We start from the raw sequence: 26,608 nt of genomic DNA, 5'->3' as shown, positions 1-26,608 counted from the left end.
TCCCCAAACACCGCCCGGCGGTGAGGTTTTGTGCTGGAGGTGCTGGAGCCAGGCTGACCCGCGACCGGCCAGCACTTTGCTGGTGAGGCAGAGCCAAATTCCTGACTTCTGGCCCTTCGGCAGTGGCCAGGGCCGGTGTGGGGTGGGGAAGAAGAAGAGGAGGAGGAGGGGAGGGCTGCGGTGTCAGCCCCGTTTGGAGTCTCCCCCCAAACCCTCGCCTATAGAAATGACCCCAGCGAGGCACTTTGCCCCCATCCATCCTTTTTCAAGCACAGGACCGGGAGGGGAGCCCCATTCAACACCCGCTTGCATCTCCCCCTCCCACCACCTGCATCCCCCCATTCCCCCCTAAAAAAAAAGTCTTGCATCACCTAAAAAACCACATTCTCCCTGGCTGCTTTTTCTTGCTAACCTCCGCTTGCTTTGCTTCTCCTCCCCTCCCTCCCTCCTCTCCATCTCCCTCCCTCTCTCTCTCTGGGGGGAAAAAAGGTCATTGCGCAAATGATTAGTCAGAGCTCAGTTGCTGTAGCAACCGGCTGCTGGAACTGGGACAGGCGTGCAGCGAGGACAACGGAGAGGTCGAGCATCAGCCAGGGCTGGGGGAGCCCAGGCTTTGTATTTGCTTTCAAGAGCTGGGGAGCCAAGGCGGCGTGAAGCCCCCCAGCTCCAACGCCACGCGCGGGGCTGCTTCGCCGGCAGCCCCCGACCGTTCGGCTGCGGTTTATTAAATTGCCAGCGTCTTGATGCAGCAGTGGAGCTGGTAGGGCTTCGGCGTTTCTCCGGCGTCTCTTGGTGTGGTGGTGTCAACCTTCACCGGCGATGCCCTCTGCGCCGGGGTGGAAGCTCCTTGCCCTCGGTGGAGCGGCCGTGGAGCTGGGGCGTGTGGTGGTTTTCTCCCCAAGGCAGCAGGAATGCATGCCGCTGGGGTTCAGGGCTCCTTGTCCTCTTGCAACATCCCACACGTGAAATATGAAGCCAAGTTCCTCCTGATCCTTCACGAGGAACCAGGCGTTAACCGTGTCCTGCCCATTTCCATTTCCAGAGCGCTGCAGTCCCTCTGCCTGCATCCCCTAGCAGCTTCAGAGACATTTTGAAATCCTCCACTTTTGCTCCCTGTGCTAAACTCAAGTACAACAGCTTGGCATGCAATGTCCATGGGCTGTTGGCCTTGGCAGGACAGGGCAACAGCTCTTCTGGGGAGGGTCGGGCCGCAGGCATGGTGGTCTTCATCACCACAGTCATGGTCTTCAAGTGGTTTTGTTGCTGAGGCTGCTGGATGCGGGCTGGAGACCCAGCCTGTCCTGGCCAAGTCCCAGCCTAGGCGATGCGGCCGAGGAGGGCCAGCAGCCACACAGGCGGAGACCCCTCCGGCTGTCTGTTGGCTAGTGGGACCCTGTGCTGGGCTGCAGAACTGGGGAGGTTGGAGGGGAGACTCTGTTTTAGTCCTTGCCCTGGGCACTGCTGGCTCAGTAGCACCACAGCTATCCCCTGCGGCCCCCAAAACGCCACTGCACGAGCCCTTCAGGGGAACTCCACGTCCTTCTGGTGTGAACAGGGACTTGTCCCCATCACCACCTCCCCGCTCTGGAGCAGATATTGGTCCTGTGTTGGTGTGGGGTGGGAAAGCTCTGCCGCTTGACTCTCTCCATCTCTGCTATTTGCCATGCGCACCAGTCCTTTGGGGGCTGAAGACCGGTTTATCTTGCACTACCTGGGTCTTTGAGCAAGCTGCTCCTTGCTCTTGGTGTGTTGAGCAGTGATTTGGGGTGATGCTTCCTTCTGGGGTGCGTGTGGAGAGCGAATGGGCCGGAGGTTGTAGAGGGCTTTGAGACCCCCAAAGGAAAGCGCTGGAGAGGAGTACTGCACTGGACCAGTTGGAAGTTGGTACCAGCACTGCTGGGGAGGGGATGTAAAACCTCCCTTCTGGGAGAGCTGGGCGGGCTCTGGGCAGGATTTCGGGGATGTCTTCCATCTCCTGCTCAAGGTTGAGCTGTGCGCATCCACCTAGGAAGCTACGGGTTGGTGTTCTCAAGCCTAAGAAATTATTTTAGTCTGAGTTTGTGGGAAGAGCAGGAAAGGGCTATTTATGCAGAAAATGGCTTCCAACAAACACGCTTCCTTTGGGAGGGGAGAGAAATTGCTGAGATGTGCTGGAAGTATTTTCACTTACCTGGGACTGTCCTTGATCGCCAAGAGAGAGACATCCACGCGCCGCAGCCCTGCCCCAAAACCCCGTGTCCCCAGCTCTCCCCCACCTGGGCAGAGAGGGGCTTTCGAGAACACCACTCGCCCTGCGTTGCCCACTGATGCTCCTCTTGGTCCTATGAGAGGTCCTCCAAACCTCTTGAGATTTCCCTCAGCTCCCAGCATTTTCTTCTTTCCTTTTTTTTTTTTTTTTTTTTTTTTTGAAGCCGTGCAGTTGCAGAGCGCTGGCAGGGCTGTTGCTGGTTTCAGGGTTTCTTACCTCACGGTTGCGGAGACAAGCTTAGCAGCGTGACGTCAGAGCAGCCTAAAGGCTCAGAAGCCAACAGGGAAATAAAAGCAAGTCAACTGATCTCCCTTCTTTCTTTTTTTTTCCTTGCAAATCTCATTATTTTAAAGGCTGATCTCTGGTTTTTCTAGGGTCTGGAAATCTTTAGGAGCTCTGGATGCTCGCGGTTCACCGTGCTGTATTTTTTTAGTTGTATTTTTCTTTGGAGGTGGTCAGCAGAACATGCAGATTCAGTCCAGCTGACTAATATTGCAGGTTGTCGAAAATTACAAAAGAAAGGAAGAATGAATGAATGTAAGGCCACTGGGAGAGGGACAAAAATCCCTGTGACTCACTCAAACACTCTATTTTTGAGCCTGAAAACACAAAATGGCGCTTCTTCCCTGCTGTCCCTTGCAATGATGGACCATCACCATCCAGAACTGGGTTTGGGTTACGGGGCTACCAAGTCCACAAGCCATTTTTTTTTTTCTACATTTCTCATCTCTCAGCCCCTTCCTTGCTCCTGAAGGATCCCCAAGGTCCAGGCTGAGAGATGGTTGTGCTGGTATTTGAAGGCGTCAACCCTGTCCTGAGCATCCGTGAGCTAAAAGTGGGGCGCTGGGGGGTTTTTCCCCTACAGATGATATCTAATAGAGACTTCAAGCGCTGAGCATGGTCTGTGGTGGTTTGGGAGCACATCCGTGACTGTGTGAGACCTTACTGCTTGGAAAGGACGTAGGAGGGGAGGGCTTGGGGACACACTAGTCACTCCCCGGACAGTGGCAGAGGTGATGCAGTCCAAGGGGATGGGAAAGCTTTAAAGCAATTTGACAAAGCAAGCGCTCAAGGTCTCACCCGTACCCCCGCAGCACTGTTCTTCATTGGGAACTGCCTGCAGAGCAGGATGGGACCGTTTGTGATGCCTGGCTGTAGAGCAGCCCGAAAGTGTGGTGGGATGTGACCCGGGCTGGCTGAGCCTCTGCTGAAACTAGAGCTGGGCTGGGGAGCACAGGGAGAAGGCGTGCAGCCTGTTTCTCATCTCTCTCGTCTCAATCAGCTTGTGCTCCTCCAAAGACATGTACTGATGAGCATTTGTCAGGGACTGCCACTGAAATAGGCAAAAATCTATCACCTGGGGTCAGGCCCCCCTTCCAAGCTCTCATGTTGTGAGAGTCTCCCCCCACCTTATCCCTAAAACGCAGGGATACGTGCGGCATCTCATCTCGTTGACACGGCTCAGCTGTAGCCCGTGTCTGGGAGGTCGCCGGCAGACGTGGGCTGTCTGTGGTGAAGAGCTGGAGTGGTGTCCTGGGGACCTGATGGGTCTGGGCAGCTCGAAGTGACCCCGTGCTGACGACCTGGGCTCTGCCATGGCAGGGTGGGTGATGCTCCTCACCGGGGTCCATTGAGGGAAATCCACCACAGAGTTAACGTGTGCTCTCGTTTCAGTCGTCTTTTATTAACGGGTTTGGCCCGGTGCCACGCGGGGCGCAGGCAGTGCTAGGAGCCAGTGGAGACATTTTTTGTTCAACATTGTGGCTCCTCAGTGGAAAGGACAGTTGGCCAAAACGGGACGCGTGTGAGCATGGCAGTCACTCTGCCTGGGGACAAGCCCAGCTGCTCTCTTCGGCATTTAATTCCCGGGGGCTTTATGGGAGCATGAGGAAGCTGCTCGCTCCCAAACCCCGCTGGGGCTTTTGCTCATGCTGCGGCAGATTGCTGCTCTCCGTGTAAGCTGTGGGTGCTCGGGTGTCCCATCTGTGGAGAGATCTGCCCCACGCGAGATGCTGGGGTTTCCCTTGATGCCGTGGTGTTGGGGCAGTGGGTGACAAACATGAGATGGCTCCTCTGCCTGACCTGGGCCGGGTCCAGGTCCTGCTCAGCTTTGGTTAAGCCCAGTACTGTGAGCAGACCGTTTGATTTGGCCATCTCCATCTGCTGGAAACACTCCCTGTTTCGCCCAGCCTTTGTTTCCTCCCAGCTCCTTGTTATTTTTCACGGCGTTTCCCCATCTTGTACTGCTCAAGGCTGGTGGTGCAAGCTCAGCTTTTGGCCTCGTGCTTGTTCAGCTGAACGCTCAGCCTGCGTGAGCCGCGTTATTTCGTGTGCTCCTCGGCACCAGCGGTACCTAACGGCGATGCTCGGCCACGGCTCAGCTCTTTAACAACAGCCGGGAACAGCACGTCCACACGGACCCGAGCCCCAAAACGGCACCGGGTAATGACGCAGCGGAGGTGAAATATCAAAGGGAGCCGGGAAGTGCATGGCAGGAGCAAGGGAAATGGAGGAGAGAATAGCCGGAGCTGACCTCAGCGGGGCGGGGAGCCCGGCTGCACACATGGAAGGGAAATGGGAAAAGGATACAGCTGGGACCGGCCGTGGCACCCGCGTGCTCTGCCCCAACCGCGCTGCTGCTTCTGACTTTTCCCTTGGGATGGGCTGGGGGAATGGGCAGGGGCAGGGCTAGCCCCCAGCAGACCTGGGCTAGCAGGGGTGCCCGTCGGGGATCGCAGCAAATGCAGCGGTTGGTGCAGCTCGGGAGCTTGGCCAGGAGCCACCAAATGGCCACGCGTGACCAGGGCGGTTCTTGGGCAGCCGCGTCCCTTTGTGCCGGAAGCTGGCTGTGAGGAAGCAGCCCCTATCTGGCAATCGCCAGCTCCGGCTCGCCACAGATCCGCTGCGGTGCACTGCCGATCCGGCTCCCTGGGGTTGTTTAAAGGCAGCATGGGGCAGATCGTGGCCCTCCAACCTTCCCCGGCGCTCAGCGAGAGCCAGCGGCGTCACCGCGATCAGGGCCGCCTGTCGAGAAGCGGCACAAGCCGTCCCAGGGTGGCTGCTGTCCCTTCAAGCGCTCTCGGTGCTTTTTTGCATGTGGAGTTTTATTTTTAGCTGGAAAAAAACCCAGCCTTTAAAAAAAACAAACGCACACAAAGTTTTTGTGAAAAATTCTCACCATAATGGGATTTTTCTCCTCTTCGCAGAACTGCCTGTGACATTTCTAAATGAAAGGTTCCTCCTGTCCTTCTGCTTTTCCCCCTCTGTCTTCAGTGAAGTTTCTCCCTTCCTTAAGCTGCCCCGTTTTCCTCCCCAAGATGTGCTCTTTCAGGAGGAGGAACAGCAAATATAGGGACTGCTTTTTCTGCAATGATGTTTTTTAAAATTAAAAAAAAGGAAAATGTAGTAGAAAACTTACAAAAACGTCCCTTTTGAACCCATTAAAATGGAATGGGATTGATAATTTTGGTTGTTCCCTCCCTTTTCCAACTGGTTCTCCTTTGTCCCTAGCCTTTGGTGTGAGAGAACTGGACAGTAAATGGCAGAAAGCAGCTCCTACTCGTTCTTTACTCAAGGGAAAGATTTTTTCCATCCTAGTTGAGGTCTTCCTTTGGGGCTGGAGAGGAGCTCATGAAGCTGTGGGCACCTGAAAGCCAACATCTGGTGGTGTTCATGCCCTTGAGCTTCTCCTCTGTCTGGTGGAGGGACGTTCAGAAGTGACTGGGGGGCTGTGGGAGGGCTCGGGTTGACCCAGCGGTAGGTCAGGGTGGGCGTGAGGACAGCAGAAACCTCAGGTCCTGGGCTCTGTTCCTGACTTTCCAGCAGTACTTCCCCGGTGACCTTGGGGAAGTCACTTTGTCCCTCTTCACCTTCGCTTCCCTACCTGGGGAAAAAGGAGGGCTCACAGCTACTGGTTTCTCAGACTTGAAGGCACTGGAGGTGGGGACGCTTGTGTTCTCAGACGACACAGCGCTCTGCACCCTCTTGGCACCCAGAGCACCCAAACCATCGGCTGCATTTCAGAAATTTATCCTCCGTGGTACCTCTGAGGGTCTCTCCTGACCCAGCCCAGGACCACTCACACCTCGTGGTGCCATGGGGCAGAGCTCTTGCCCCTTAGAAGAAAATATCTGAGGCCATGGCAGGTTGAGATTGCGAAAGTCTAGGCATGGAGGGCCTAATTCAGCCACCCAAATTAAATTTGTTTCCTAGAGATCCCGTCGGAGCGGACGATGCTGCTCTACCTTGAGTACCCAGCCCGTTGGCCAGGAAGCGGACCCGCTGGGGGACATCTCTGGATGGGGCTGGTGCTCCTAGGCGCATCGGTGGGAGCCGCTGCCCATCTCTCTTCCCAAACCGCAGGGGGAAATAGCAGGCTTGCAGGCAGTGGCTGTCTGCAGCCCATGTGGGAGCCTCACAAGCCCCCGGCCGTGCAAAGCCAGAGCGGGGAAGGGGAGCAAAGCAAACATGCTTTGTCCAGGCTATTTATTTTGTGCTGGGGTAAGGGATTTTTTGTTTTGTTTTGTTTTGTGTTTCAGACATGCAATGAGTGTGTTACTCAGGCATGACTCGAGAACTTGTGAGCAATAAAGTCATCCCGAAGTCTGCCAAAAAAAATCTTCTTAGCACACCCACCTCATCACACGTTCCCGCTGTAGCTACTTTCGTGCGATCTGCCGCTGAAAGGCGGCTACCTCGCAAGGAGGCTGCAGTAGCCATCTGGGAGCTTGCGGCAACGGCTCGCGGGCATGACCGTGCCCATCGGCAGAGTGCTGTGGGGTGTCACCTGTCTGGTGACCAGAACCCTTTGCTGGCGGCATCACAAAGATAAGACTGGGGTTTGCTCCAAAATCTGAGAGAAAACAGAGCTGAAGAGGCCGTGTAGTTGTTGTCTTCCTGCAGCCTGGGCTGGGTCTTGAGTTTGGGATGTTGGTTTTGACCTTTTGGGGTCACAACTGACTGAAAACCCCTTTGAGGTGGAGAGCTATCGACACCTTCCCCCTCCTGCCCTGTGCCAACACAGCTCCCTCAGGGCTGGCTGGATGCTGGGTGACCTGGGGCTCCAGAGCCCTGCACCCGCCACCGCTGCTGTGGGGTGGTGATGAGCGGAGGGGCGGGACGAAGCCACACACCACCAAACCGGGAGAGCGATGTTGGAAGTGCCTGAGAAAATTCATATTGATCCTAAAATTTGTGTTACTGGGGTTTGACCTCACCCCCGGGTGAGGAGCCAGGGTTCCGGGTCCCCACGTGTAAGAGTCACCACCCTGGGGTGCCACTCTGCCTGTGGGGTGCTGCAGCCCTTGTTCGGGCACCAGTTCCGATGCTGCTGGGACTGGGATGCTCCTGGAGCTGGAGAGAGGGGCTCGCTGCCGGGGAAAGCCCTGCTCTGTTGAAGGCAGGGAGGGTCAGGGTGGAAAACAACCCCATGTCGGTGGGGTGTGGTGCAGGGGATGGTGCTGGAGGCACCCTGTCAGCTCCCCAGGAGCCGGGGACAGCGTGGGGCGGTGGGACTGGGCAGGAGCCCCTCGCCTGAACGCGGCCTCCTCTCCCCACCCCTTTCCCTGCACCGGGGCTCTAAATAATTGATAACGCTGATAAATAATAGATCCTGTATTTGCTCCTTTGCTTTTCTCTGCCGGGGCGTGCGCGCTGGCAGCCCGGTGATGCTGCATTAGGGTTACGGGGACGGGGAACGCGCTGGAGCACGCGTGTGTTGGGCCGGGGTAGGGAGCTTTGCAGCGGGGAGAGCATTCCGGGGAGATAAAGGGCTGGTTTGATGTGTGTTCATGTGGCGGGGCTGTTTTGCCTTGCATGCCTTTCTCTTTTGCTTTATTTTTTTCCTGGAGTGAAGCCTGGCGCCAGCAGTCTGGAACCAGCCTGACAAGCTTTTGAGTTATGGAAAGGGGGAGGAAGGGGGGAGGAGAGAGAAAGAGGGAGCGAGAGAGGCAGGGAGGAGGAGGGCGAAGGCAGAGGGAGGCAGCTGGGATGTGGATTATTAGGGGAGAACAAGAATACACACAAGAGGCTGGTGGGGTGAGGGCTGGGGGCTACCGGGGGCTGGCAGGGAGGGGATGGAGCCGGCTTCTAGCAAACCTTTCAAAGGAGATTTTTTTTTTTTTTTCGTGGATGGAGGGGAGAGGGGGAATTGAGTCATTTTGGGCATGAAACGCAAACCTCGCCGCGTCAAGGAACAAGGAAGTTTTTTAAAGCGCCAATTAAAGGGCTTGGAGAGGTCCGGGGCTTTTAAACAGCCTTGGGAAGGGGGGGTCCTGGCTGGCGTTCAGGCTGCTGTCCCATCAGGACATTCCTTTCTGCTGAACGCTGCTGCTCCCGGCCCTCTCCTCCTCCTTTTCCGAGCTGCCGTCGAATCCTTTCCAACTCTTGCATCCGAACCTGGAGAACTTTACTCCTTTTCATCTCCCCCCAGCCCCCCGGGCTGCGCTTTGATCCCCAGCTGCTCACACAGGGACCCCCCCCCAGACCCCTGGGACGCAGGGGTCCGGGAGCCAGTAGCCCCTGCAGCTGGCATTGCCAAAATCCCTCCCCAGTTGATGGAGACTCCAGTCTGCCATCACCTCCCTGCGCAGGGAAGGCGACTGCTTCACCACATCGGTTGCCGCGATGGTGCCTGATGCCGAGAGCCGGGGGGAGGAGGGCTCAGTGATGGGGAGCTGCCCCCTGAAATGGGAAAGGGAAAACTCCTGGGGATGGGTGGGGCAGCCTGTTTTGGAAAGGTCCCATCAGGGTCCCCATGCCTGGGAAAGCCACGTGGCGCCCACGAGGGCTGCTCCCGAGGTGCTCCGGGAGGGTTTGTGGCACCGGCAGCAGCACGGTTGGAGTCTCAAACAAATCCCCCGGAGCAGGGGTATTGCAGGCAGGGGCTGGAGTAACTCCATGGCACATTCCTCCCCCCAGACACCCCCTCGTTGCCTCCAGTGGATGTCACTGCTTCAGCCCATCGTGCCTGCCTTTTGGAACAGGGAGCTCCGTGCCCAGGCTCGGGGCGGAAATCCAAAGTGCTGGCGAGGGGACGGGGATTTGGAGCCGCTTCGCAGGGGCTTTGTTTGGTTTGGTTTCGGCGCAGCCTATTTAACTCCAACGACTGGCGAAGGTTGGGGAGAAAGGAGGTCTTTGTTAAAGGCTGAACAGCCCCAGGTCTTTAAGTCAGCCTGTGTGAAAAGCTCCAAGAAGGTGAGATAGCCCGGGGACTGGCAGGTTTTGGGATGGGCAGATTTCCCATTGCTCATACCTCTAAAGGGAAGCATGAGAGTGAGGGTTTGTGCACCCAGCTCCCAAAGAAAAGCCTAGCAGAAGCCCTGCGAAGCACCACCACCACCTGCCAAGTCTTTGTCTTCACAGAAGAGGTGGAAGGGGGAACACCCAGTATTCTGAAATCTCCATTACAGGTTGCCTATGAGCTGCAGCTCTTCAGAAAAAAATACTTCTTTCTCTGGGTTTCCAGGAAGCAAAATGTTGCCCTCCGCTGTTTGCAGCGTAGCTGGAACAGGGAGCTCGCTCTGTCCGAGCCCGGCCAGCGCTTTGCTCTGGTGTCGCATCCCCAGTGGTGGTTAAGGGCTGTGTGGTTTGGAGAGGGACAACTCCTACCCAGCCCATAGATGATACGAAGACCTGCAAGAGGTCCAGTCATCCTCCATTAGCCACCACTAAGGAATGCCTCCCCCTCTTAGGGTGTCCTGCTCCCACCCTGGCATCCCAGCATGGGGCTAAGACGTGGCAGTTGGCCATGGGTTTTGTTGGGTTGGGTTCAGATTGAGATGGGTCCACTAAAGACCACCCTCATCAGACTTTGAGTTTCACAAAATAATGCCAAGCAGCTCAGTTGTGCATCCTTGGTCCAAATTCCTCATTTTCTCCCTTCTCTTTCTTCTTGGAGAATGTTTGAGCTCTTCCTAGTAACTATAAAGCACGCTGGCAAAGTTGTCCTCCAGCTCCTGCTTGCTGGAGATGCAACGCAGATGGACCTATAACGCCGGTTGGCTTTTATAGACCTCCAATGTCTAAACGTTGAGGGTCTGAAATAGAGGGAGTGATTACTCTTTTCTGTAGATGTGGAAACTGAGGCACAGGCTACTTATCTGTGTGAAAAGAAGTCAGATTTTAGGGCCAGGTGACATGGTTGCACTTGGAAATGTTTGCTGCATCAGCTTCCTTGGCATCTCTGGCTCTTGAGATGCTGCTAAGGAGGCAACCCTTTTCCCCTTCTTCTTGCCCAGAAGAGAGCTGGAGCTGGGGATAGAGCCCGGGATAACAGCCCTGTGGCCTGTCCCCAACCCGTCACCTCCCTGCTCGCACAAGAGGCAGCAGGCGGAAATAAAACACAATCCGGGGCCAGCGGAGCCGGGGAAGAGCGAGATGAGTCTTGGTGGGGAGACCAGCCTCACCTTTCATATTCTAATGCTTTGCCTTTGCCTGATTTCTGAGCTCTCGGGAGTCCTGCTGGGAATTCGCTCGAATGGAGGCACACACCGCCGTCCCTCGGTAAATTACACAGAGATATAATGAAGGAGGAGAAATCAGTTACTCTGTGACTGCGGCTCCCCAGGGGACCTTAATTCAAATATTTGTGGAGCTGAGCAAGTGGGGTGTTGGGGAGCCGCCGAGGTGGAGTGTCTCTCGACGGGTTGCTCACAGGCGGTTGGTGATGGAGTGGCAGAGCTCCGGGCTGCGGGATCCGTCCCCAGACTGGCTCTGCGCTTGTGGTGGTGCTTTGGGTGTTGTTAGCCAACAGGAAGATGCTGGGGCAAGGTGGGATCGTGGTCCCGCTGTGGCTGCCTGGAAAATGAAGGTGGGCTCCATCCTGCAACTGGTGACTTTTGGGATGGGGCGGCCTCATGTGTCCCTTTGCCAATGGCTTTGAGCAGCGTGGGGTGATGGGGGCGTCTGCCTGCAGCCCGAAACTGGGCTCTGCATCGCCCCAGCACTGTCCCTTGGGGAGGGACTGGGACAGGGAGCTGGGAGGGGACCAGCCTGGCCCTCCTGTGGTTTCCTCCAGCGAGGGTTTGCAAAGCCAAGCGAGCTCTCTGCTGCCCACGTGGCCACCGTTTTCAGTAATTAATACAGAAAGGGTTAAATGCTGCACGCATCCAGGAGGGGGTGAACGGTGGTGGGGTGGGGAGTGAGGGCAGCTGCATCCACCCAGCGCCACGCCGCAGGGCCACACTCTTCTCGCGCAGGTCCCACCCCAGCGCTCCGAAGCGATGCTGTTGCCAGGAGTTATGCACACACGCGTGAGCACACGCAGCCGGTGCCCCCCTCCCTGTGCCCACTCTTTGCACGCCTGCTCGCACGTGCACCACCTCTCCCGCTCCCCAACGGGCCGCTCTGCTCATGTGCCAGCATCACACCCCGAGCGCGCGGCAGTCGCGTATGCGCGCACACACGCTCGCTCCAAGCTGAAGCACCCCTCGGCATCCCGAAGTTTTCTCTCCGGATGCCGGGGCTGCCATGCACGATGGGGGCAATCCTGCACCCACCCACCCGCACCCCAAGCCGTGCCACCTGCCAACGGCAAGCGCAGGCACCCTCCCTACGCCGCGGCCCCCTTGCACGCTCAGCGCCTTCGGGGCTGCGCGCGCACGCGGCCGCGTACGGATCTGCAGCACACCAACTGTTGGGAAGGAGAAGGGGAAAAAAAAAAAACCCACAGATTCAGCCGAGAGAGATGGGGGGGAGAGAGAGAAAGAGAGAGAGAATGACAGACTGCAATCCCCCTTGAGTGCCTAGCCTCATGAATATTAATACGCTGGTAATTAAAATGCAGGGACACAGCAGGACGGATGCAGGCGCTGCCTTCGGAGCGCTGGGAACGGGGGGAGCGCGTCTTTCCAGGCAGGTTTTGATTCCGTTCTCTGATGAAAAGAAGAAAACGGAGCCTTCAACTTTAATCAGTTTAGAGGTTTTTTGACACGACATATCTTTAATTGCTGATATTTCTGCTCTTCTCAAACCCGGCTCCGCCGACTCCAGTCTGAGCGGAGATAACGAACCACGCTGAAGTGCCGTGGATTCATGCCGTATTTACGCCTCGACTTGTTTGCTACTTTCCTGGGGTTTCACCTCTTTGGCTGGGGTTGGAGGGCACGGCCCTGCTGCCGATTGCCTCTCCGGCAAGGTGCGGGGGCTGGAAACGCAGGCCGGCATCTCTTTGTCTAACCCCACTCCCCACCCAACCTCCCCAACGGCAGCCTTAGGGAAACCTGCCTTTTTGGGTGCTAAATCCCTCTTCTTGGCCATGGCTGTATGGTGAGCTTGGAGTTGGACATGATGCCACCTGGCCTGGGTAATGGGGGATGGAGGTTGGGGCCACGGGTGGTGGCAAGGTTGGGTTGGGTTGAGTCGGGTTGGGTTGACTTGAGTCTCGTTGGGTTGGAGAGCAGATCTCTTGAGAAGAAACTCTGTTTCCCCTCCCCAGAGGAGGTTCCTCCAGCGTAAGGGCAGAGGAGGCTGTTGGGTTGTTGAGTTATTATCAAGGAGGCTTAAGCCTCCTCCAGTAACCAGGGTTTTGAAGTTGGGGGAGGGTCCTGTGAAGGAAGCATAGGGCAGACTCAGAGGTGTGTGAGCAAGGCCAACCAAAGCGTTCGTCCATCTTGGAGAAGATAGCTACTTCAGTTGGTCTGGTCCATTGATGGAGAACCATGTTGCTGGAAAAATGAATGGAGAGTGTTGGGTGATGCCCAAAGGAGTTGTGGGAACTGGACCATGTTAACCCAGAACAGGGATTTAGGCGGCAATTTCTGGCAAAATGGGAAAGAAGAAAAGAACTCATAAAATACCCCATACCAGTGCAAACAGTTGTTTTAGGTAAAGCCAGAATGTTTTATTTGGCTTGAAAGGTTTTTGTTTGGAGGTTGCCTAATTTTAACCAGATCTCTTATTTTACATTGAGATCATTTTTTGAACAGAAAAAATATAGATTTGTTGGAATGAAAAAGTCAAAAAGATTCTTTTAGAAAATGCCCAAATTCATCATGCAAGTGATGGAAGAAGATGGTTGGACATCTTCAAAGCCTTCTCCCCTGCCCAACACATGTATTTCTTTTTTTTCAGCTTCACCTTGAGTTTCAGGATGATTCAGCCTTTTGGAATCTTCCGGTTTTTGGTAAGTCTTCTATTCCTCCAAAACCAAGCAAACAAAATCCTCCTCAGCTCCTATAAAGATGAGAGAGACCAAGTGGGTAGAACACAGCGCAAGACCCCTTGCAGCCCTACAGCTGATGTATCCATGCCAAGGTTGGAGTTGGCCATGGAAAGGCACTCCGCATTTTCTGGGCAATGGACGCACTCCTGGATCATGGATGGAGGATAAAGGTTTTGCCCCTCCTTGGAGATATTGTATTTCCCAGAGAGTGACTGTGATGTTTCAGGGAGTTGCCGTGAGGTGGTTGTTTGTTCCTGCATCCTCCTGGATCCAGAGATACATCTCAGGAGGATCTCCTGGCCTTCAGGTTAAACTGTGCGCTTGCACTCCCATTTCTCCCTCCCAAGCTTTGGAGCTTTCTCTCCCCTGGGCGCGTGTCCTTGTGCTTTGCTGACCTGCCTGTGCGGAGAGATGGAAAAAGGGAGCTGCAGCAACTTGGAGCCCTTGAGATTTTGTTGCCCAGTGGGCCAGGGTCAGAGCTGTCTTTGTAACAGGGTCTTTTCCATCATATGTCTTTCTGTAGGGATGTGGGATGCCCTTATCTGTCAGGGGGTGCAGCAGGTTGGGTGCCTTGGGCTCTGCCCCACAGCAGGTTGACATCTCCCTGGCACCCTGCCCTGTGACAAGAAAGCAGCTGATCCATCTTTGGGCTGGATTCAACCAGTGGATCGATCTTCTTGTTGCTTTGGTTTACCTCACCTGGGGCAAATAATTCCCTGTGTGGAGTAGGGTGGCTGGTGAGCCCAGCTGCGGGTAAGGGTTGGGAACCGAGCTGAGCTCCCTGGGTGGAAGGGCTCTCAGCCAGCTACAGCCCTTTGGTGGGCTCTGGCTTTTTGTGACACTTGTGTGAGCCATTCCCCTGCAAAGGAGAGGGGGTGACACCTCCCACCCCCTCCCTGAGGACATACCCCTTCTGCAAAGCTGCCTCATGCCCTGCAGCAGCATGGGGTGGCCCTGGGAACCCCAAAAACCTCAGTTGGACCTTGACCTCTCGCTGAAGGGATCAAAATGGGTCCCCTTGCTTGAGGGATCAGCGTGATGCTGACTCCTCCACACTCATACTGGGGTTGATTTGGGGTGAACTGCCACAAAGCCAGCGAGTCTGTGTCCAGTCTTGGCCATTGAGCTTTTGGGATTTTAATGGTTTTAATGCATTTTGGGTTGGTGCGGGGTTTCTTCGCTCATCACTTCTTGTGTTTTTAATAGACTGAATACCATGGCTTGTGCCTGGGGTTGGATCTCTCCTCCCAGGCGGGTCATTTGGCAGGAGTGGCTGTTGAGTTGGTTTTCCTTGGCCATGCTGGAGCTGTAAAATGTGAGGATGTGCTGGAGTCCCCATCAGGGACCACAGGGCATGCAGAGGGGATGGGCAGGTGAGGGACAAGGAGACGGGAGCTGCAGTGAAGACAGGACCCATGGAAGGGGCCACCTTGGGACCAGCCGGCCTCAGCCAAGGGAAAAACAAAGCAGAAATGCTTTGAGTGCTTAGTGGGGAAAAAAATAATTTCTCCTGGGTTTGTTTTTTGTTTTTTTTTTAATCCTCCTTCATCCTCTCCTTTCTGCTTTCCTGCAGTGCTGCAACAGCTGGTTTGAGGCAGGGTAAGGACAAGCTCTAACCAGTGGCTGAGCCCCCCTTCGCCCAAAATCTCCCACCCCTGCCATCAAGTCTGTGCTGAAGAAACCTTGGGTTTGCTGTGCAGATGGGGCGTCGGGGCTGAGGCGCTGCGGTGGCAGGGGCAGCCCTGGGTGGTGGGGACAGCTCCGGGTGGAGGGGACAGCCCTGGGTGGTGGGGACAGCCCTGGGTGGTGGGGACAGCTCCGGGTGGAGGGGACAGCCCTGGGTGACACCCCCAGGAAGGATGAGAGTGCAAAACCCTACGGTGGACGGAGGGAGAACGCGTCCCTATGCTGTTAACAGAGAATTTAGGCGGTGAAACACCAACAGGACCTGGTGACTTGTGTGGGGAGCAGAGGCTGGGCTGGGGCTTGGCCCTGAGGAGCGCGAGAGGGAGGGTACAGGATGGGCCCCAGGTACCGCTTCCTGGTGCACCCCTCCGGCGGTCCCGTCACCCCCGAGTCACATCCTGCTTGTGCTGGCTCGTGTCTCATCCTGCTGCCTGCAGTTTCTCAATCCCTTTCGCTCCTGCCAGCATTTCCTGGCCGCTGAGGTTGCTGCGGGGCCCATGGGGCAGGCAGGGCTGCGGGGAGCTCCCAAGGCACCAGGAAATTTAGGATCGGGGAGCGTCCTTGCTCACCTAGGGATGGTCAGAACCTGGCCCCACTCCAGCTCCTGCCTTTGTGCTGCCATCAGGGGCTCTGGCCGTGCATCTCCTGGTGCACAGCAAGGGCTCGGGGGTCCCCCAGGCATCCATCCATCCATCCTGCTGCCTTGAGCCTCGGCAGCTGGGGCAGAAAGCTGAGATGGGTGTGAGGTGGTGCTTATTGCCCTGAGTCCACGCGCCTGGCAGTGGCTCTGCAGGGATGTCAGCGAGGCCGAGCTGGGGCTGCAGAAGTGCTGCTGTGGGGCTGTGTCAGCGAGGAACCCAGCCTGACTCTGCAGTCCCAGGCTAAACCACGCTCAGGTCCTGCAACGAAAACAAACACTGAGCCCCATCCTATCCTGTTTTACAGTAGAACTGCCATTTAAGGGAGGATTTGGAGAGAGGATATCTTTCAGATTGCTTCTTGCCAGCACGAACCCCCTCCGTGGCATGTACTGTACCCCGCTTTATGGAGCATCCCAGCAGCTAAAGGGTAATCCTCTGGCTGCAGCCCGGTGCCCTCTCCTCCCCAGCCCCATCTCTGGAGGGGCCATGCTGTAGCGGGCTCCGGGAAAGGTAGCGTCCTCCTCCGGGACGCTTTGTGCCCTGGCACTGGAGCAGCCGGGCTGAGCCAGTGTGGGCGGTTAGCGGCGGCCGAGCCGGTGCCTCTTGGCTCGGCTCAGCGCTGGGGTGCTGGGCTTCGGATTTCTGGCCTTGAAGTCCTTCTGCAACAGCCGGGAGATATCAAGGGGAGTTTTCGAGCAGGGAGATGCTGCAATACACCAGCGAGCTGGAGCCTTGGGGTGGGGGGGGGTCTGCTCATACCTCTGCCACAGTCTTTCTGCGATAACCTTGGTCAAGGCTTTGGGCTCCGCTATATTGCAGAGCCACGGCTCTCACGCTGCCAAATCTGCTTGTGCTAGAGCCTGGCTGGCAAGGGGGGAGAGTGGAGGGGGTCCGCACAAACACTGGCTTTTTTAGCACTGGGGTTTAGCCTTGGGGGACGAGGGGGGCTTTCTCCTCCTGTGCTTTTTACCCAGGCGTGACCTTGCCTTTGCTCAGCACTTCCTGCCCACGGTGTCGAAGGAGAGGCCGAGTCCCAGCACTCGGCTGTGGGCTGCTGGCTCCTGCCCAAGCTGCGCTGCAGCGGGGTTGAGCTGTGGCTCCCCACATCTGGGGCTCTCCCCCCACACAGACCTCCGGGCCGTGGGGCCGGAGCTGCTGGTCCCACTGTGACCCCTGAGCAGCATCGCATGGGACCCTGGCGCTGAGGCCAGTGACGAGTTGCAGGCTCGGGGTGCGGGCGCCCAGGGAGCACCCGTGGCTGGATGAGAAGCTCCCGCGAGTGGGGCCGGGGGTTCCACGGCACCCGAGGCGCCGCACTTCACTTACTGGAAGGCAGGACACCTCCGAGGAGAGCCCACGAGGGTTTTTGCACCCGCATGGGGCTCGGGGCTGAGACCACTGCTCACCATGGGGTGCTGGCAGCGTGCCCCCCTCCTCCTCCATCACCCTCCGGGCAGCAACCAGGGGAGCGTGGCCGCGCAGGGACCCAACCCAGGGCTCCCGAGTGATGGAGGCAGGATCTCTCCTCGCTGGGGAGAGGTCCTGCCTCTCCTCTCCATCCCATCCAGGCCAGGCAATGGTTAAATTCCTTTCCAGCTGAGCTGGCAAGCAGAGCCCGAGCATATTAGTCAGATCCCCGTAGGGGGTGGGGAGGAGGAAGGAGAGAGCAGCGAGGAGGGGCCGGAGCCCGGAGCCGAGCTGTTCTCCGGGGCGCGGGTGCAGGGAGGCAGGCGCAGCAGGAGTTGCTGCTTCCCAGAAACTTGATTATTTTTAACCCAGGAAGAAGAAAGGAAGGAAAGGAGGGGGAGGAGGAGAGGGGGGTAAATCTGGAGGAACTGGAAAACAGGCAGTTGGCATTTGCAGACAGCTTTGCAGAAGGGGAGGGAAGGCGGGCGAGGGTCGTGGGGTGGGGGTGCCAGGGCTGCCCCCCACCCGTGTGCCTCCCCGCGTGGTGCCGTGGCGTGGACAGGACACGGAGTGGCGTCAGGCCTGGCTGGTGGTGCCCCTGCCGCAGAGCCCAGGCTGCCCCCCGTGCCTTCGACGCCTTCGACACCTCTGGCCCCTCCCGGCACATGGAGGCACGCCCCGGGCTGCGCGCCAGGGGAGCAGGATGCGGCCGGCTTCCCTTCCACCCACCCGCTCGCACACACAAAGAGGGCACATACACCGGCAGTTGGGGCTTGCCGGATCCCTCCTCTCCCCCCCTGCTTGGGGCCGTGGCTGTTTCAGAGATCTAGGGGGAAGTCGGGGGCTTAGGGAGGGGGAGGTCTGATGGTGGGCACACGCTGGCAGCTTTGGGGGCTGCTGGCAGGACCCTGCACCTCCACAGGGCTGGGTCTTGCAGGGGCTGTGTGGGGAGCTGGGGCTCCTCAAATTGCTCTGGAAGGCAGGCCAGGTTGCCTGAGGGAGAGACGCTGAAGGTATCATGGAGGAGAAGGCAAGGTCTTCCTTCCAGCGTTGCCTCTCCACGCTTCAGTGGGAGTCCGGCATCAAAGACCGCAGCGAGGCCTCAGCGGCGTTCCCGCTGCATTGTGTGGCAGTTTGTTCTGTGAAGCCCTGGGGCAGCAGTTTTGAAGCCCTGCAGCTGGCAAATCTTCGTGGAGCTGCTTCCCCAAGCCCATGAGTCACATCGCAGGTCTGGGCTTCTTGTGGTCCAGCCCTGGGTCAGGGCAGGCTGGCTGGAAGTTCCCTGTGAAGGTCAAACACTTTCTGACCCAAGCTCACAACCTGAAGACCTACCACTGCTCATACTGGGTATTTATTTCACTGCAGCACCCACACTTGTTGGAAACCCGGTGTCCATCCTCCATGGCAGAAGCGTTGCTGGAGCAACTGGGAGCTGGAGACCCCATCCCCGAGACGGAGAAGCAATGCCGGCTGCAACAGCACATGGGGGAGCTCGGCACCACGGCGCTGGGAGCGTAGCTTAACCAACGAGATGGTGATGGGAGATGTGAGCAGCGGGCAGAGCCAGTGCTTTCCTCCGCTGAGCCTCGCCCAGGGAACTTTGTGCTGGGAAATGGCATCATCTCTGTAGACACACCATGGCCAGCCAAGGTAAACAGAGGGGACAAGTCCCTCCTGGGCAGGTTTTGCCATCCTGGTCCTTTGTGGGACTTTTGCTGTCATCTCCTCTGGTCTACAACAGCGATCAGATCTTGAATGGGGCTGATTTTATCCACACAGCAACATCAGTGCCATGTACCCAAGGGAGAAGCCCTTGATTTAGCAGACATGACCAGACCTGGCCAGAAAATTGATCTTGTTCACCAAAGGGGCAGAGAGCGGACAAGGACAAACAGCTCAGCTGAGCTAGCGTTGGGTTGGGTGCCTCTCAAACTGCATCCGACACTGGCAGAGCGTCCGAACTGTTTGGGTTTTCAACAGAAACCCCTTTTGACAGATGTGCGCCTGCTCTGAGGGGTCCAAGTGGGGCTCCCCAAGGGTCTTTGCTGTGTTTTAGAGCCCAGGGCAATGTTACCCCATCCCAGCTAAGCAAGCTGGAGCTGAGGAGCATCCCTGTGGCCAGCCCAGATCACTAGTGAAGAAAACATATCCAACCAGCTGGATATTCCCTCGTGCCTCCTTTCCAAGTTCTAATTAAACCCAAGCTGCACTCCAGCATCTGGAGGGATTGGCCACCTTTCCCAGCAGACCGGCTGTGGCTCTCCATGGGGACGGTCCCTGGAGCCATCCAGCAGCGGAGAAGGTCCTTTGGCCATGCTGTTCTTTGCACCCAAACTTTAAAGACAGGTGATGCAGCCCTGGAGTTGGGGATGTTCCCAAAGGGGCTCATCTGCTGGGCAGCCCCATGGACAGTGGGATGGGATCATCGCCACCCCCAAAACCAAGGGTGTGGTGGAGACAGGGGCACACAAGCTCTACTCCTGACCTCTTCCTCTCTGAGGTATTCGGAGCTGGCTCTTACTGGAGAGCTGGGGTGGGCATGGGGTGAGTGTTTCCAGTGGATGGTAGGAATTCCTGACTCTTGGCCAGTTCTGGGCATTAATTCCCTCCTGGGAGGCTTGGCTGCATCCCAGACATCCAAAAGCACAAAAGCCCCTCAGAGGGCAAAGAGCCTGAGAGGGGAAAGGGTGACTTGTCCAAGGGTGGTGGGGAGATAGGATAGAAGAGAGGTGGGATGATTTTTTTCCCCATGATTTTGCATGAGTGACCTCCTATCATTTCCTTAAACCCGAGGGAGCTGAAGAGCTGCTAGAGCAGCGTGCATTGAGGTCCCAAGCAGCAGGAAGGTGCCCAGCTCCATGGTTCACATCCCATCCCCGCTGCTCAGAGGAGGCGTGCACATCCCCGGGGCTCCGCAGTGAGGCTGAGGTGTCCGTCTGACCGTTCCGTTGGCCCGGGGAGCAGCTCTGTGGGCGCTCCCAGCCAAAACTTGCCTGCTGGAGAAGCTGCCCCTCCTTTGGGCCACCCCCAGGAGCCCTTTCCCCCCAGCCCTGCACCCCGTGCCCCATCACCTGGGCTTGCAGGGAGAGCTGAGCCCAGCGGCCAGACCCCAAAACCAGCCAAGGACCCCAACGCCGGGCTGGGAACCGCTCGCAACCCACAGCCACCTCGCTCCGCAGCAAACTCCCGCTCCCCCCGCTGCGAGGGCGCCCGGGCCGGAGCTGGGGTGATGGAGGACCCTCCGAAGAGCCCCTTGTGCTGGAGGGAGCCCGGCTCTCTGCCGGCAGAGTATTTTTTTTTTTTTTCTTCCTCGCTCTTTGTTAAGCTCCCTTTCAGCTGAAATGGCAATGCCTGGGTGTTCTGAGCTGACAATAATTGCTGCAGTCTAGACACTGTCTGGTATGAGGCACGGGGAATCAAAGAGGCCCCTTCTCTCACTGTGACTTTCACACATGCTCCCTCGCTCCGGCTCCTTCCTTCTCCTTCTCCCATGTTCCCTTGGTCTTTGCCTTCTTTTTTTTTTTTTTTTTTTTATTTTTCCCCCCTCTTTGCTCCCCTCTATCTACCTCTCGCAGAGATGGAGGAGAAGCGTCAGCATCTTCCCCCCCACGCTCTCCCTCTCCACCGTCTGTTCCTCTCCCGCTCCCCCTCTCCCTCGCTCCTTCTCTCATCTGTCTCCTCTCTCCTTCCTCCACTCTTACCTTTCTGCTATTCCCTTCCTCCCAAAGTTAGCAGAGAAGCAGGAGAGGGGGGGGAGAGCTGGCAGTGCTGGGGATTTAACTCCTTCCTCGCCCTCTCGCAGGCTCTCCTCCCCATCCCAGCCCCTCACTGGGGGTCCAGGGTGCCTTGCTGCTTCGGGGCGCTGGGCTCCTCGCTGCCGCCCAAGCTGGCGCTGGGGCTGCGGCATCGGTCCTGCGAGAGGGTGAGGAGGGGTCTGTCAGGGTCAGATGCAGCCTGGGTGGGGTGAAGGGGGCTGAGGCACCCACCTTCCCAGCACCGGCAGCCAAGGGGAGATCAGCTTTGCTCTCCTCGTGCCTTCCCCAACCACCCATGTCTCCCGGCCGTGGCGGAACCCATCCTTGGGGATGTTGGTTGCTCCTTCCAGCGCTGTAGCAAACCAAAAGGAGATGGTTTTTCCACCCACCCAGTCATCCCAGACCTCAGCGGAGCTTGCCGTGCTGCTAGACAGGGAGATTCATGTGAGCTCACGCGTGGCTTGCAGCAACGCCACTGCCTCCAGCTGAGCTCAGCCGCCCCGGCACTGCCCCGTGCCCGCTGCGGGCTCCAGCCCGGCCGTGTCCCGCTAGCATTTCAATGGGATACCGTGCAACCACTTCTAGTCACGCTCCGGAGTTAGACTTTTCTGCTGTGATGCTATTAACAGATCATTTCTAGCTCAACCCTGCACTCTATTAACCTCTGATCCCTGTGCGAGAGACCCTTTTTCTGTAAAGCCAACAAAGAATGCCAAGTTTTGGTTAGTGTGAGATCTCACCACAAAGGACGAACCGTAAATGCTTTTACAAGCGAGGAAATGGAGGCAAGAGCCAGTGAGTCTGTTGGGTCAGTCTGCTGAGGCTGAAGCTGCTTTGGGGCCACGCGAGTCCCCTCTGTGGGACCCAAATTTAGGGCCAGGCGTTGGCAAGCGGGCAGAGCTTGGCTGTCCCTGGGCACAAGCGAGCAGCTCTCCCCGCGACCTCCAGCATCTCGGTCGTGGCCGTGCTGCTTGCTTACCACGGAAAAGTCACATTAGGAAAGTATGCGATGTATTTTTAACTGTCTATAATGCAATTTAACAGCTGGAAGGGAGGAAGAAAGCCAACCCCATGCAATCAGGCGGAGCTCTGCTGTCCACAAGCAAGGTCTCGGTGGATTCAAGGATTTTCGGTATGGTTGGGGACCTTGTTTGGGAAAAGGGTAGGAAACAACCTCATCCTAGAGACAGGCTTTGGCTCAAGAGAGACAGCTAGTGTGGGATGGAGACCAGAGGACCCAGCAGCTCCTGATGTGACACACTTGTCCCCAAAAGCCACCATCCTGTCCATATCTGTAGATGCTGAGCGCTGCGGCCAGGTCTGACTCCCCAAAGCGTTGGGTGTCTTGGCTGTGCTTTGGTGTTGGGATTCTTTCCGTGCTCTGCCAACAGGGCTGGCAGCGGAGGTTTTTGGGAGCCAGACTCTTCAAAACATCTGCTCTGCCCTGGAGGCACTGAACACGGGACAAGTTTGCCTCCGTCATCCCCAGTCCCAGGTTTCTGTGACGCTCCCAGTGCTGGATTTACTGGGGAGGTGGGTGCTGCCAGGCTGCACCACCACCCTCCTCACTCAGGACGGGGAGCGGTGCATGCCCCCCACACCCCCCTCCCAGCCAGCCCCACAGCACCTTCCAGTGTGTGCAGGGAGGGCGCTCGTTGAGGTTGGGGTGTGAGCAGGACGCTGGGTCCAGCAGCTGGTGCATCACCTCCTGCCTTCCCTGCCTGTATCCCAGGGTAACGTCTGCCTCCCGTACACCGAAATCCTGCCGGTGAGGGGTTGGAACGGCTGCTACTTGTGTTCCTCTCCATGCCACCCAGGTAGATGCGCTCCTCCACAGCCAGTACCGGGTCTCTAACGGGGCTGAACCCTAATGGGGACGGTGGGGGCTCTTTGGGTGACAGTAGTAGGGCTTTTCTGGGGCATTCTGGTTGATTTGCTGCCTCCAAGCTACTGGATGGGTGTTTTGGGGGGGCAACTCTGCTGCCATCGTTGGTGCTACTCCTCCATCCTTCTCCTTGGAGGACTCTCCCCCCACCACGGTCCCCAAGACTTGGAGGAAGAGAGTGAGACTGTCTCCCGAGGCTCGGGCGGGGAGCTGGATTTCCCGGCAGCAGCTTGGGGGCTGGAAGGCGCCGGCAGCTGGTTCGTATATTCAGGGCTTTGCGCACACGCCATAAAAACGAGCCGTGGGACGGCCCGGCGGGGAGGGGGCGCGGCGGCGGGGGGGCTCTGGCGGGTGCTCAGAGGATGCAGGACCCGCTGGTGCTCGGAGCTGCTGCCGTTTGCGCACCTTTTGGTGGGAGGGGGTGATGCAAAAGCAGATGGAGTCTCCGCGCGCTGGGGGTAGGCAGAGCGTCTCTGGGAGTGAAGAGAGCTGATAGCGAGAGCCCAAGAGGAAACGCAAGCACAGGGAAGGGAAACAACTTGCCGAAGGTCATCCCCAGGCCAGCAGCAGAACAGGGAATAAAATCCAGGTGTGCCGAGCTGGTCCTTGGGTTGTGTTCATGCACATGGGTGCATTAACGCTGCTGTCCCCAGGCAGGGGCCGTTAACGGTAGGAATAATGTCCCGAAGCCACGGGTGCCCTCCAGAGCCTCGCCGCAGGCTGCGGGGCTGGCTTGCATCTTGGAAAAAGAGAAACCTGGAGATTTGGGGTCCTCTTTTTCTCTCAGAGCATCTTCCAGGCCCCGCTGGGTGGATGGTGAACGCTGTTGGATGCTGGCTGATAAGGCCAAGTGGTTGAAAACAGGGCCTTTATTGGGAAGCTTATCTCCAAATCCCAATGAAAACAGACACAGGGGGAAGCCAGGGACGGTGGAGGGGGAGGACTGGCACCCCAGCGTGCTGGGGACTGGGGCTGGGCGATGATGAGTGGGGGATGTGGTGGGGTTTGGAGTCTGACCAGCTCCAGAACTGGAGGGTGCAAAGATAAGAGTTTTGGGGCAAAACCAGGAGCACTGGGTCCCGCGCCCGGCAAGGGAGAGCCTGCGGGCGCAGCTGCGGTCCCCCTATGAGCGCCCCGAATCTGAGTATCCTCCCTATTTTTTTTTTTTTTTAATTATGGGCTCATTGAGGAAGAAAAACCTTGAAACCAAGGAAACCAAAGACAAAAAGGAAGGTGTTGACTCTTGCAAGGCAGAGCGAGCTGGCTCCAGCATCCCGGCGTGAGGGTGGGTGCTGCCCTGACCCCTTCTCTGCAGCTGGGGGGCACAAAGGTGACCAGGTTGAGATGCAATAAAAAAAAATGAGGTGAAAAGAAGGGTCATGTGCAGGGAGCAACGAAGGGCTTTGCCCTGGAGGGTGCTGAGCCACTCAGGAGACTGCTTTGGTGCAAGAAGGATGATGGAGGAGGTGAGAGGTTTTTAGGGGATGCTGTGGGGCAGAGAGCAGCTATGGTGGGCTCAGTGATCCCATGAGGAACTGGACTTCCCGGACACCAAAATAATATTCCCAGACCAAAGTTATGGGGTAGTGAGGCTGGGAAAACTGGGGATGAGATGTGTGTGTGTGTGTGTGGATGCAGTCGTGGCTGTGCCAAGCCCATAAATCGCAGCAGTGTGGACTGAAGCTCCATCGAAGGAAATTCTTCCTCGCCAGATTTGGAAATTTCCCCTCGACAGCCTCAGTTTTCCCCACCAAGCAGCGGAGACGTGGGATCCTGAGTACGGCAAGTGCAGAACCTTCCCGGGGAGCCTGGCATGGCGAAGGAGGGGTTTGCAGCACCGGTGATGGGGGTGTGCGGGCAGAGCCCTATTTTTCCCCACGGTGGGGCTGATCCAGAGCAGCGCTGAGGGTCTGGGCGTGCACGCCGCTGTCACCCCATCGCTCCCTCTCGTTCCCTCCGTCCATCGCCGGCCGGGCCCAGCTCTGCTGTGCTGGGCGAGCGTAACTTGATATTTTCCTGCGCGTCCCCCAGAGGGTTTTTTCCATTACACAGGCAGAGCAGAGCTGAGTGAAGCTGCCTGCTCTGCCCGCTCGCCCCGTCTTCCCCCGCCTGCAACCTCTGGCACCGCTTTTCCAGCGGCGCATTGTGCAAATGTAACCTTTCAGCGAGCCGCTCCTACGGCAGGAAGCCGGGGGGCTCGGCTCCTGCCAGGAAGGCAGCCGGCGCGGAGCTGGAAGGCAGCCCGTTAATCAGAGCCGGCTGACAGCGAAGCACACACATCCTGGGCAACAGATTTCTGCTCCCTCTCCATCGCTCGCTCAGCCTCGCCTTCCCGCTCCCGCTCGCTTCGGCTCGGCGGCGTGGTGTGCCCTGCCAGCCCACCTGCCTGCCTCCCCGTCCTCATCCTCCTCTTCCTCTCCAAGCACTCGCTTTCCCTCGCCGTGCCCGGTGGGAGCTGCCCGTGCCACTTGGCGTGAGGGAGATTGGGGTCCCGCTGAGGACCCAGGAGGAGGGGACTGGCCGCAGAGGGGACGGCAGTGCTGTGACCGTGCCACGGCGAGGCGCGTGCTGGAGCATCCTGCCCGCTCATGGCCAGCGGCGCCTTCCTCAGGGATGCTGTGCCGGTGGGTGGCACCTGTGCGTGGCCCCCAGCCCCACATACGGAGTCCCCCAGCAGCGTCACCCAGCTGGGCGCTCCCCGTGACGCCCTGGTCAGCGCTGGGCACACCAGTGCATCCACGTCAGCGGTGCAGCCCCTCGGGGAGGGTTTGGCCCTGTCTCATCTCCGTGGGGCCACAGCAGCGTGCCGAGGCCCGGCGCGGTGTCCTGGGTGCGCAGGCACTGCCAGCGTCTCCCTGGGGAGAGGAGTCAGCTGGGTGGGAGCTGGACTGGCTGAACTGGGGGCTGCGTCCCCAGCGGGGAGGGCTGGGGTGGGATGAGGTTGCTGTGTTGGCCGAGGCGGTAGCCGGTGGTGCCAGCTTGGGTGGTGTTCCACAGGTGCTAAACACCCTCATTTCCAGGTAAAGTCCAACAAGCTGGAAAAGATGGATGAGGGAACCCCATTGTCACCTGTCCCGGTGCAACAGGCTGCCTTCGGTGCGGGAGGAGAGCAGGGCAGCGATGGTGTCGGGCACCTCTGTGCTCTCACTTTGGGCTTGCCGGGAGCAAAAGGCCGCTGAAAATGGCCACATCCAGCTCAGCTCCTCCCTAGCTTCTCCCACCTGTGCAAGAGCCAGCGCCGAGGCTTTCTCTCCCCCAGCAAAGTCCCCTTGGAGGCACCAGGGGCCCCTCCAGCCAGGGACTGCCGCACGGTGCCCTAACTTTGGGGACAGGATTTATCTCCCCTCCTAATTGCAAGTGTGTAAAAATCAGCCGCCTGAGCCGTGTGGGGTTTCTGGGCTCACAGACGTGGCCAAGCAGAGAAGCAGGGGGCACTTTCAGCCCCTCCTGAGATGGATTTGCTTTGCTGGGGGTGAGGGGTTTGATTTTTGGAGCTGCTGAGCATGCCGAGGGCCGGTCTGTGGGTGCGAGGGCTTTTCCAGCCGCCCTCAGGACTCGCCCCAGCCCGGCCGGTGGGGCCAGCGCTGCAAACCCCGGCATTTATTTTTCATGTCTGTTTTCTTCCTGGTTTCGAAGTACTAAAGTGCTGCATTGTAGCATCTGGTTTTGTGGTATTTCCAGCCCAGCTGGAAGCAGGAGGCACTCGAAATTCAGAGATGGAAAAAGAATAATGGATCTGGTGAGATCTCATCCTCCTGCCAAACTCACCAAAGCCAGGATGCCAAGAGAGCCCTGCTGCGGGCGCAGTGTCCCCGGGCCTCGCCT

General features: G+C 57.8%; 2 long non-coding RNA genes across 2 annotated transcripts in view; both read left to right on the top strand.

Moving 5' to 3' along the window:
• The window catches only part of LOC147598245 (uncharacterized), a 113,274-nt gene that overhangs the window by 76,890 nt on the left and 9,776 nt on the right, over positions 1-26,608 (top strand). The window contains exons 2-3 of the long non-coding RNA XR_015260754.1: positions 18,509-18,793; positions 21,943-22,030. This is a non-coding gene — a long non-coding RNA (uncharacterized LOC147598245). The remainder of the gene's footprint in view (positions 1-18,508; positions 18,794-21,942; positions 22,031-26,608) is intronic.
• LOC147598246 (uncharacterized) lies at positions 22,382-26,439 on the top strand. Its single transcript, XR_015260755.1, has 2 exons — positions 22,382-22,431; positions 25,804-26,439. It is a non-coding gene; the product is annotated as an uncharacterized LOC147598246 (long non-coding RNA).

Source organism: Chlamydotis macqueenii, chromosome 20 (assembly GCF_036417535.1).
Source record: "Chlamydotis macqueenii isolate bChlMac1 chromosome 20, bChlMac1.mat, whole genome shotgun sequence".
Taxonomy (NCBI): domain Eukaryota; kingdom Metazoa; phylum Chordata; class Aves; order Otidiformes; family Otididae; genus Chlamydotis; species Chlamydotis macqueenii.
This window is presented reverse-complemented; position numbering and strand designations above follow the sequence as displayed.